General features: G+C 43.6%; 1 long non-coding RNA gene across 1 annotated transcript; it reads right to left on the bottom strand.

The window, feature by feature from the left end:
• Window positions 1-5,233: 5,233 nt before the first annotated feature.
• LOC145953949 (uncharacterized) lies at window positions 5,234-9,949 on the bottom strand. The gene is made up of 2 exons (XR_014431166.1): window positions 9,436-9,949; window positions 5,234-5,421 (listed from the first exon to the last, which is right to left on the bottom strand). It is a non-coding gene; the product is annotated as an uncharacterized LOC145953949 (long non-coding RNA).
• Window positions 9,950-12,619: the final 2,670 nt, after the last annotated feature.

Below are 12,619 nucleotides of genomic sequence, written 5' to 3' on the forward strand. Positions count from 1 at the left end.
GCACCACAGTAGTGGCTAACAGCACCGACGTAGCGGCTATAACAGCACCACAATAGTGGCCAAACACAACATATAACTCAGCAATAGACAGCACAACAAAACAGCTCACAACGCAGCACAACAAAAAAATAGCATACGACACAGCTAAGTAGTATTCAAAACAGCTTACTACTCACAACTCAGCTCATCATTCTAGAGCACAATCATATTATAAATCAGCATTTAAAATCATCAATAACAGCCCAGTTCAGCACAGAGATATACATCTATTACAGCTTAACATCATTTTTCAGCTTTTACATCTAGTCAGCACAACATATTTATCAATTACATCTCAGCTCAGCAATTTCAGCATAATTCAACAACTATCAGCATATAATTCAGCTCGACTCAAACAATAAAGTTCAGCATTAGCATCACACAACACAACTCAGCGTTACATCATTAACAACATACAGCACAACACAACTTTTCATCACACGACATTGGCAGCATTAATCAGCATAAACAACATTCAGCACAGCTCAGCTTGATAACACAACCTATCAACTTACAGCACATCTAAGCATCTTACAGCAATATACACCTAACACAGTTCAACATCATCAAACAGCAATTTCAGCTAGTCATCACATCATATTCATCAATTTCGGCTTAGTTCAGCATAAAATAATATTATCATCAAATTTGGCATATAACTTCACATCCTCATACACGTCCGGCGCACTCATGGTCGCGCCCGGCGTGGCACAACCAGAGGGCTCCAGGGCCAGCGCGCCCGGCGCAAGCGTATCTGCGCCCGACGAGACTTATCCAGAGAGTCCAAAGCCCTCTCTCGCGCCTGGCGCAATACCCAATTGCGCCCAGCGCAGGCCAGACAGAGACTCCAAGGACTCTCACACGCCCGGCGCGCCCCAACCCGCGCCCAGCGCAGGTAAGGCAGAGACCTCCCTTGGTCTCGCGCCCAGCGCAAACCAAATTGCACCCAGCGCCCTCGAGGCAGAGACTCCCAAGGAGTCTCACGTCCAGCGCGACAAGGGTCGCACTCAGCGCAGCACATCAATATCATCATTCAGCTTAATAATCATTCATCACTAACAACTTAAAACAACATGATCAACACCTAATACGACCCAAACATCTTGTTTATAACTCATCTATCTTGTCAAATTACTCACCCAAACAACAAGAGTACACCTAAGCACCTAAAACAACTTTCAAGTTAACCAAATTCACTAAATGTGAAATGGCAACCATCACAGCAAACAGCGCATCAGGAGTTATACTACTCCTATCATGCTCATCCTTATCTCATATGAAAGATAATCAAATTTCCTACCACTCTCATGAAGACACCAAGTCTTAATTCCTTCGTCTACCATGCTAAAAATGATAAAAACCGCAACAGCTATAAACAAAGCTAGCAGCTCGACCCCTCTTCACTAAAACAGCCATATCTAGAGTTCTAAAACTCCTTTTTGAGTGATTCCAGCGCCATTGGAAAGCTAACATCCAAGGCTACAACTTTCATGAAGACTATAAAGTCAAATTCTGAAAACAAAACAAATGCGCGCCCGGTGAGTTAAAAGCGCGCCCGGCTCAATTCTCAACCAGAGACATATAAAGGTCTATTGCGCCCGGCGCGGTTCTCCCCGCGCTTGGCGCGATTCACCCAGAAATTACCCAGTTCAAGTCGCGCCCAGCGCGAAGAACTGAGCCCGGCGCAAATTCAAATGGAACCCTTACCAGCTTCAAAAATTTCATCAAAACCTGCGGAAAATACTAGGAAAACAACATGCAAACCATCCAAAAGTTTACACTTCCATCAAACCTCAAGAAAAACAGCTCATTTGCAACATGCATCCAAAATCAAGGGAAAACCCCAAAATTTCACCCAACCCCGAAAAACCCCGAAAACTAGTTTTTCTCAAATCTCAGCCAAAGATCAACCACCAACGAACAGCAGATGAGTTTCTAAGACACATTCTCAACCAAAAACAACAAAGTAACTAGCTTCCCTTACCTCAGTGCGAAGATCCGAGCTTCCGGGAAGAGAAACGGAGAAGAAGAAAAAGAAAGCTCCACGAAGAAGAAGGAAAGAAGCTCCGCACAGTTCAACACGAAATCTAACCTTCACTCAGCACCTTCAATCCAAAAGAGCACCACCCAGAGAACAAAATCAGCCACAGTAGAAGAGTAAAGGAGAAATGGGTGAGAGTGAAAAGGAAATCCGGGAAGGAAGAGAAAAGGGGGAAGGGTCTCACAACCTTCCCAACAACAGGAGTTTTCGTCCCCGAAAACGGACTTACTTGGGAAAAGAAACGGATACCGCTCCCTGCACTGCTGCTCCACCTCCCAATAGCCTCACCAATAGCTGCATCCCACAACACCTTCACCAAAGAAATAAACTTGCCCTCAACTCCTTCAGCTTGTGATCAACCACAGCTATCAGCAACTTCTCAAACGTCAGATTCTCCTTCACCCGCACATCATCTAGTTCAACCACATGACCAGGGTTATAAACATACCTCCTCAGTAGTCTGTAGGATTAGCTCCGGTCCCACAACCACTGACTCACCATCTCGATACCAGCACAGAAGAGTTATACATCTCCTGCCATACATGGCTTCAAACGGCGTCATCTCAATACTAGCATGAAAGCTATTATTGTATACATGAACTCAACTAGCGATATGACCTCCTCCCCAGCTTCCCAAGTGGTCTAACACATCAGCCCTCAACAAATCCTCCAACACAGCTTTCTTCAGCTTAGCATCATGAGGTAGGCAAATCCTGCCCTTGCACCTCAAGATTCCATCTCCGCCCAGCTCAAAACCAACGGCCTTCTCGGTACTCAGCAACCTAAGAAGCTTCACCAGCTCGACATCTTGCAACTGTTTCGGTCCAACCTGCCTCAAGAACTCACTAGTTATGGCAATCATCCCACAACTAATGTGATCCTAAGCTAACTCCGCACAGAGATTCAAATCTCTGAACTTCTCCACCAGCTCCAGCTCTTTCACCATCATACCAGACATGTGGATGGATTTCCTACTCAGTGCATCCGCCACAACATTGGCCTTACCAGGATGATACATCAACTGGAAGTCATAATCCTTCAGAATCTCCATCCACCGCCTCTACCTCATGTTCAGCTTCTTCTGATCAAACAAGTACTTTAGACTCTTGTGATCACTGAAGACGCTGAACCGAGCACCATAAAGATAATGTTTCCATATCTTCAAGGCAAACACCACAGCTACTAACTCCAAGTCATGAGTGGGATAATTCCTCTCATGATTCTTCAATTGCCTTGAAGCATATGCCACTACTTTCCTGTTTTGCGTCAACACGAACCCAAGATCCTGGTGAGAAACATCACAATACACATCAAAGGGCTCACTAGAATCCGGCAACACCAGCACAAGAAAAGTAGCCAACCTCCTCTTCGGCTCATCAAAGCTCCGCTCACAGGCATCGATCCAAATGAACGGCTGCTCCTTCCTCGTCAGTTGGGTTAAAGGCGCCACTATCTTGGAAAATTCCTCAATGAACCTCCTATAGTAACCCGCCAAACCCACAAAACTCTGAATATCAGTGACAGTTCTTGGACGCTCCCACTGCAACACTGACTCCACCTTAGTCGGGTCAACAGCAATCCCCTCAGCTGAGATCACATGTCCCAAGAACTTCACCTCACTCAACCAGAACTCACATTTTGAAAGCTTAGCGTACAGCTGCCTTGCCTTCAAAATCTCCAGCACCAACCTCAAGTGCTCTATGTGCTCCTCCGGGGTCCTTGAATAAATCAAGATATCATCAATAAACACCACCACGAATTTATCCAAGAACGGCTGGAAGATCCTGTTCATGTACTCCATGAACACTGCAGGGACATTGGTCATTCCAAACGGCATCACAACATATTCATAGTGACCATACCTAGTCTTGAAAGCAGTCTTCGGTATGTCACCCTCCTTCACCCTAATCTGGTGATAGCCTGACCTCAAGTCAATCTTCGAGAAAACTGATGCTCCCTTCAGCTAATTCATTAAGTCATCTATCCGAGGAAATGAATATTTGTTCTTAATGATCAACTTGTTCAACTGTCGAAAATCAACACACAGTCGACTACCTCTATCTTTCTTCTTCACCCACAACATGGGAGCACCCCACGGCGATACACTCAGTCACACGAACTGCTTCTTTAACAGATCCTCCAACTGACCTTTCAGCTCAACCAGCTCAGCAGGAGCCATCCCATGGGGATCCACCAATACTGGCCCCGCACTTGGAACCAAGTCAATGCTAAACTCCATCTCCCTAACAGGAGGCAATCTAGGCACCTCATCAGGGAACACCTCAGCAAAATCCCTCGCCACATCAATCTCAACAATGACCCTCTCGGTCTCCACACTCATAGCAGCAAGCAGAAGACAGCACTCTGCTCCATCCCTCAAAAATGATTCAGCTTGACCAGCTGAAATCAACAGCTCCTCCTCCACCTGAGAAAAGATCAACCGCCTATTGGCACAATCTATAAGGATGCGATTAGCAGACAACCAATCCATCCCTAAGACTATGTCAATATCCACCCAAGGTAAACAAATCAAGTTCACCTTGTACCCCTCCACCAATGCTCAGCCTCTCCAACCAGCATGTAGACAACATATGCCAGCCTCCTCTCCTGAGAACATCCCAACACAGTGAAGATCTTCTCCATCTCACAGATCTAGTGGTCAGCTACCTCTGGGTCTGCATCTCCCTCGAACTGACGAGGACGACATTTTCGGAACTCAGCTAGATCCCAGCTCTCCTACGACCCCAAGGGCCTTGCTGCACCAGCTGCAGCTCTATCAGCGTCCATCCTAGCAAAATACGCATTTTGCTACTGCATAGCCATAACCATCATCTCGATGGCACGTGCTATCTGCCCATTGGTTCTAGTCATTGTCTACAGAAGTAACAGCATCTTCAGTATACAATAACTAAACCAAACAATTATCAACAACACAGCAATCAACACCACAGCAAAACAACACAGCAATCAGCACGACAAACAACACAACAAGACTACAAGAAGTCAGCACAACACAGAGTTCAGCACAACAAAAGCCTAAAGGAACCACCCCCAACGAGTGCCCACTAGACTCGAACTGCTCTGATACCACTAAAGTGTAACGACCCAGCTGGTCACTACACTCGGCACAGCACACCGGAAACACCAGACAGATAGAACAAGTATATAGATATAGGATCTAGAATATAAATATATACAAAGTTCCAATCCGACTAGAGTTAGAGTGTGCACAAAATACAACAAAGCTATTACACCCAGTAGCTAAAACAACAAAACATCTACACCAATCAGCTCCGTTTGCCAGCTACAGACCTACCGCCAGCCACCAACCTATCCCTGCTCTGCTCCCATACATAGTATGATCATCGCAGTCCAAACATCATGGAAACAACAAAGGGTAAGCTAGTGTGAAGAAATCAACATACATATATAAATATGTGAATAAAATAAAATAATAAAAAAAAACATCTACAGCTATCAGCACGTCCACACAGCTTACATTACACCACAACAATTCAGCAATATCAGCACCGCTCAGCGGCTACAACAGCACCACAATAGTGGCTAACAGCACCGACTTAGCGGCTATAACAGCACCACAATAGTGGCTAACAGCACCGACATAGCGGCTATAACAGCACCACAGTAGTGGCTAATGTTGGTCCCTACGGTTAGAATCTAGAAGGGGGGGTTGAATAGATTCTATGTTAGTTTTCCTTTTCTTGTTTGCTTTCTAAATCTTTACCAAACAAATCTTGATTTAAAACAAACCTTTAAACATAAAAAGTAATTCAGAGTTATATATGCACAGCTTATCCAACAAGATTTGAATAACACAATTAATACAAGATATGTAAAGATTGAATTTATCAATTACCAAGAATCTTTAAAGTTCAGTTTCTGCAGATAATGTTTTTCTTCATACAACATTAATCAAGAAACTTATACAGAATGTAAAGAGTGTAAGAGTTAAGAAAATCATGCACCAAGATATATACTGGTTCAGCCATCCAAAGGCCTACATCCAGTTTCAGATTTAGATACACCTCTAAATCCAGTCAAATCCACTATTGATATTCTTTACATGCACCCTGCACAAGCAATATCCAATCAATGAATTTAACAAGCAAATCTTGACACCCACAAGATTAACAAACCATTTCTTGACTCCACAAGAAACATATAACCCAAGAATATTGATCCCACAATATCCTACTTGAGAAAAACCTATCTCAAGATTTCTCTTTACACAACTCTTCCAGAGATTCTCTAATCTCAAGAGTTAAAACCATTCAAACAATAACAAAAGATCAGAAACGAGTACACCTGTTCGTGTAGATATGATCTTCAACAACGTAAACCAGTTTAGAATGAATTTTCTATATGAACTTCATCTTCTTGAATTGATCTTGCACACTTCTTTTTCCAAAAGTTGATTTTCAGCAGATATGTTCTTTCTTTCTTTTTCAGAAAATCTTTTTCTCTTTTGCAGTAATGTGTATTAAAAAAAAAATCTCTCTTGTTCGTGTAAGTATTTCTCTTCTTTCCGTGTGTGAAAATTCTCTTTTAAAAGCTTCAGTTTTAATCTTATTTAAAGACAATTTTCATGTGCAAGGAAACAGTTATTTCAGTTATATTCATAACGGAGATAATCTATTACCTGTGATGGTAATCTATTACCACGAGTTAGAATAACTGAACTAATTATTTCAGCTCCTGTTTTAATCTATTACCTAACATGGTAACCGATTAACACGATGCCAAAATAACACAAAACTCACATTTGGAACAGAGGTAATCGATTACTTTAAAGAGATAATCGATTAACACGATCCTTTTTCCTCTTGAAATCATCAGAATCAGTTTGGTAATCTATTACCACACATGGTAATCGATTATTCCAGTATCAATCAGTTTTTCAACATGAGTCAGGTAATCTATTACCAGTTCAGGTAATCTATTCCTTAACTCAGAAAATTTCTGATGTTTTCAAGTTTTCATTTAAAGTATCAAACACTCAGTAAATTAATACTTCATGTTCTCAACAATGAATGAAATAAGAAAAATGAGTATTATGATATTTTCACCTTCATGTTAATTACTAATTTTTAACACATAACAAACAAACACATACAAGCCTAATCTTTTAAACAATCAATACATTATCCTTTTGACATAGGCTTAAAATAAAAAGCAACAAGAGCAAAACATCAAAACTAAAACTTCTAGGGAACATCTTCCAGATGTAGATTCTTCAATCTTCAACAGCTAACAGCACCGACGTAGCGGCTATAACAGCACCACAATAGTGGCTAACAGCACCGACATAGCGGCTATAACAGCACCACAGTAGTGGCTAACAGCACCGACGTAGCGGCTATAACAGCACCACAATAGTGGCCAAACACAACATATAGCTCAGCAATAGACAGCACAACAAAACAGCTCACAACGCAGCACAACAAAAAAATAGCATACGACACAGCTAAGTAGTATTCAAAACAGCTTACTACTCACAACTCAGCTCATCATTCTAGAGCACAATCATATTATAAATCAGCATTTAAAATCATCAATAACAGCCCAGTTCAGCACAGAGATATACATCTATTACAGCTTAACATCATTTTTCAGCTTTTACATATAGTCAGCACAACATATTTATCAATTACATCTCAGCTCAGCAATTTCAGCATAATTCAACAACTATCAGCATATAATTCAGCTCGACTCAAACAATAAAGTTCAGCATTAGCATCACACAACACAACTCAGCGTTACATCATTAACAACATACAGCACAACACAACTTTTCATCACACGACATTGGCAGCATTAATCAGCATAAACAACATTCAGCACAGCTCAGCTTGATAACACAACCTATCAACTTACAGCACATCTAAGCATCTTACAGCAATATACACCTAACACAGTTCAACATCATCAAACAACAATTTCAGCTAGTCATCACATCATATTCATCAATTTCGGCTTAGTTCAGCATAAAATAATATTATCATCAAATTTGGCATATAACTTCACATCCTCATACACGTCCGGCGCACTCATGGTCGCGCCCGGCGTGGCACAACCAGAGGGCTCCAGGGCCAGCGCGCCCGGCGCAAGCCTATCTGCGCCCGACGAGACTTATCCAGAGAGTCCAAAGCCCTCTCTTGCGCCTGGCGCAATACCCAATTGCGCCCAGCGCAGGCCAAACAGAGACTCCAAGGACTCTCACGCGCCCCAACCCGCGCCCAGCGCAGGTAAGGCAGAGACCTCCCTTGGTCTCGCGCCCAGCGCAAACCAAATTGCACCCAGCGCCCTCGAGGCAGAGACTCCCAAGGAGTCTCACGTCCAGCGCGACAAGGGTCGCACTCAGCGCAGCACATCAATATCATCATTCAGCTTAATAATCATTCATCAGTAACAACTTAAAACAACATGATCAACACCTAATATGACCCAAACATCTTGTTTACAACTCATCTATCTTGTCAAATTACTCACCCAAACAACAAGAGTACACCTAAGCACCTAAAACAACTTTCAAGTTAACCAAATTCACTAAATGTGAAATGGCAACCATCACAGCAAACAGCGCATCAGGAGTTATACTACTCCTATCATGCTCATCCTTATCTCATATGAAAGATAATCAAATTTCCTACAACTCTCATGAAGACACCAAGTCTTAATTCCTTCGTCTACCATGCTAAAAATGATAAAAACCGCAACAGCTATAAACAAAGCTAGCAGCTCGACCCCTCTTCACTAAAACAGTCATATCTAGAGTTCTAAAACTCCTTTTTGAGTGATTCCAGCGCCATTGGAAAGCTAACATCCAAGGCTACAACTTTCATGAAGACTATAAAGTCAAATTCTGAAAACAAAACAAATGCGCGCCCGGCGAGTTAAAAGCGCGCTCGGCTCAATTCTCAACCAGAGACATATAAAGGTCTATTGCGCCCGGCGCGGTTCTCCCCGCGCTCGGCGCGATTCACCCAGAAATTACCCAGTTCAAGTCGCGCCCCGCGCGAAGAACTGAGCCCGGCGCAAATTCAAACGGAACCCTTACCAACTTCAAAAATTTCATCAAAACCTGCGAAAAATACTAGGAAAACAACATGCAAACCATCCAAAAGTTTACACTTCCATCAAACCTCAAGAAAAACAGCTCATTTGCAACATGCATCCAAAATCAAGGGAAAACCCCAAAATTTCACCCAACCCCGAAAAACCCCGAAAACTAGCTTTTCTCAAATCTCAGCCAAAGATCAACCACCAACGAACAACAGATGAGTTTCTAAGACACATTCTCAACCAAAAACAGCAAAGTAACTAGCTTCCCTTACCTCAGTGCGAAGATCCGAGCTTCCGGGAAGAGAAACGGAGAAGAAGAAAAAGAAAGCTCCACGAAGAAGAAGGAAAGAAGCTCCGCACAGTTCAACACGAAATCTAACCTTCACTCAGCACCTTCAATCCAAAAGAGCACCACCCAGAGAATAAAATCAGCCACAGTAGAAGAGTAAAGGAGAAATGGGTGAGAGTGAAAAGGAAATCCGGGAAGGAAGAGAAAAGGGGGAAGGGTCTCACAACCTTCCCAACAACAGGAGTTTTCGTCCCCGAAAACGGACTTACTTGGGAAAAGAAACGGATACCGCTCCCTGCACTGCTGCTCCACCTCCCAATAGCCTCACCAATAGCTGCATCCCACAACACCTTCACCAAAGAAATAAACTTGCCCTCAACTCCTTCAGCTTGTGATCAACCACAGCTATCAACAACTTCTCAAACGTCAGATTCTCCTTCACCCGCACATCATCTAGTTCAACCACATGACCAGGGTTATAAACATACCTCCTCAGTAGTCTGTAGGATTAGCTCCGGTCCCACAACCACTGACTCACCATCTCGATACCAGCACAGAGGAGTTATACATCTCCTGCCATACATGGCTTCAAACGGCGTCATCTCAATACTAGCATGAAAGCTATTATTGTATACATGAACTCAACTAGCGATATGACCTCCTCCCCAGCTTCCCAAGTGGTCTAACATATCAGCCCTCAGCAAATCCTCCAACACAGCTTTCTTCAGCTTAGCATCATGAGGTAGGCAAATCCTGCCCTTGCACCTCAAGATTCCATCTCCGCCCAGCTCAAAACCAACGGCCTTCTCGATACTCAGCAACCTAAGAAGCTTCACCAGCTTGACATCTTGCAACTATTTCGGTCCAACCTGCCTCAAGAACTCACTAGTTATGGCAATCATCCCACAACTAATGTGATCCTAAGCTAACTCCGCACAGAGATTCAAATCTCTGAACTTCTCCACCAGCTCCAGCTCTTTCACCATCATACCAGACATGTGGATGGATTTCCTACTCAGCGCATCCGCCACAACATTGGCCTTACCAGGATGATACATCAACTGGAAGTCATAATCCTTCAGAATCTCCATCCACCGCCTCTACCTCATGTTCAGCTTCTTCTGATCAAACAAGTACTTTAGACTCTTGTGATCACTGAAGACGCTGAACTGAGCACCATAAAGATAATGTTTCCATATCTTCAAGGCAAACACCACAGCTACTAACTCCAAGTCATGAGTGGGATAATTCCTCTCATGATTCTTCAATTGCCTTGAAGCATATGCCACTACTTTCCTGTTTTGCGTCAACACGAACCCAAGATCCTGGTGAGAAACATCACAATACACATCAAAGGGCTCACTAGAATCCGGCAACACCAGCACAAGAAAAGTAGCCAACCTCCTCTTCGGCTCATCAAAGCTCTGCTCACAGGCATCGATCCAAATGAACGGCTGCTCCTTCCTCGTCAGTTGGGTTAAAGGCGCCACTATCTTGGAGAATTCCTCAATGAACCTCCTATAGTAACCCGCCAAACCCACAAAACTCTAAATATCAGTGACAGTTCTTGGACGCTCCCACTGCAACACCGACTCCACCTTAGTCGGGTCAACAGCAATACCCTCAGCTGAGATCACATGTCCCAAGAACTTCACCTCACTCAACCAGAACTCACATTTTGAAAGCTTAGCGTACAGCTGCCTTGCCTTCAAAATCTCCAGCACCAACCTCAAGTGCTCTATGTGCTCCTCCGGGGTCCTTGAATAAATCAAGATATCATCAATAAACACCACCACGAATTTATCCAAGAACGGCTGGGAGATCCTGTTCATGTACTCCATGAACACTTCAGGGACATTGGTCATGCCAAACGGCATCACAACATATTCATAGTGACCATACCTAGTCCTGAAAGCAGTCTTCGGTATGTCACCCTCCTTCACCCTAATCTGGTGATAGCCTGACCTCAAGTCAATCTTCGAGAAAACTGATGCTCCCTTCAGCTAATTCATTAAGTCATCTATCCAAGGAAATGAATATTTGTTCTTAATGATCAACTTGTTCAACTGTCGAAAATCAACACACAGTCGACTACCTCTATCTTTCTTCTTCACCCACAACATGGGAGCACCCCACGGCGATACACTCAGTCACACGAACTGCTTCTTTAACAGATCCTCCAACTGACCTTTCAGCTCAACCAGCTCAGCAGGAGCCATCCCATAGGGATCCACCAACGCTGGCCCCTCACTTGGAACCAAGTCAATGCTAAACTCCATCTCCCTAACAGGAGGCAATCCAGGCACCTCATCAGGAACACCTCAGCAAAATCCCTCACCACATCAATCTCAACAATGACCCTCTCGGTCTCCATACTCATAGCAGCAAGCAGAAGATAGCACTCTGCTCCATCCCTCAAAAATGATTCAGCTTGACCAGCTGAAATCAACAGCTCCTCCTCCACCTGAGAAAAGATCAACAGCCTATTGGCACAATCTATAAGGATGCGATTAGCAGACAACCAATCCATCCCTAAGACTATGTCAATATCCACCCAAGGTAAACAAATCAAGTTCACCTTGTACCCCTCCACCAATGCTCAGCCTCTCCAACCAGCATGTAGACAACATATGCCAGCCTCCTCTCCTGAGAACATCCCAACACAGTGAAGATCTTCTCCATCTCACAGATCTAGTGGTCAGCTACCTCTGGGTCTGCATCTCCCTCGAACTGACGAGGACGACATTTTCGGAACTCAGCTAGATCCCAGCTCTCCTACGACCCCAAGGGCCTTGCTGCACCAGCTGCAGCTCTATCAGCGACCATCCTAGCAAAATACGCATTTTGCTACTGCATAGCCATAACCATCATCTCGATGGCACGTGCTATCTGCCCATTGGTTCTAGTCATTGTCTACAGAAGTAACAGCATCTTCAGTATACAATAACTAAACCAAACAACTATCAACAACACAGCAATCAACACCACAGCAAAACAACACAGCAATCAGCACGAAAAACAACACAACAAGACTACAAGAAGTCAGCACAACACAGAGTTCAGCACAACAAAAGCCTAAAGGAACCACCCCCAACGAGTGCCCACTAGACTCGAACTGCTCTGATACCACTAAAGTGTAACGACCCAGTTGGTCACTACACTCGGCA

Source organism: Cajanus cajan, chromosome 1, assembly GCF_000230855.2.
Source record: "Cajanus cajan strain Asha chromosome 1, NIPB_CcT2T_4, whole genome shotgun sequence".
Lineage (NCBI taxonomy): Eukaryota > Viridiplantae > Streptophyta > Magnoliopsida > Fabales > Fabaceae > Cajanus > Cajanus cajan.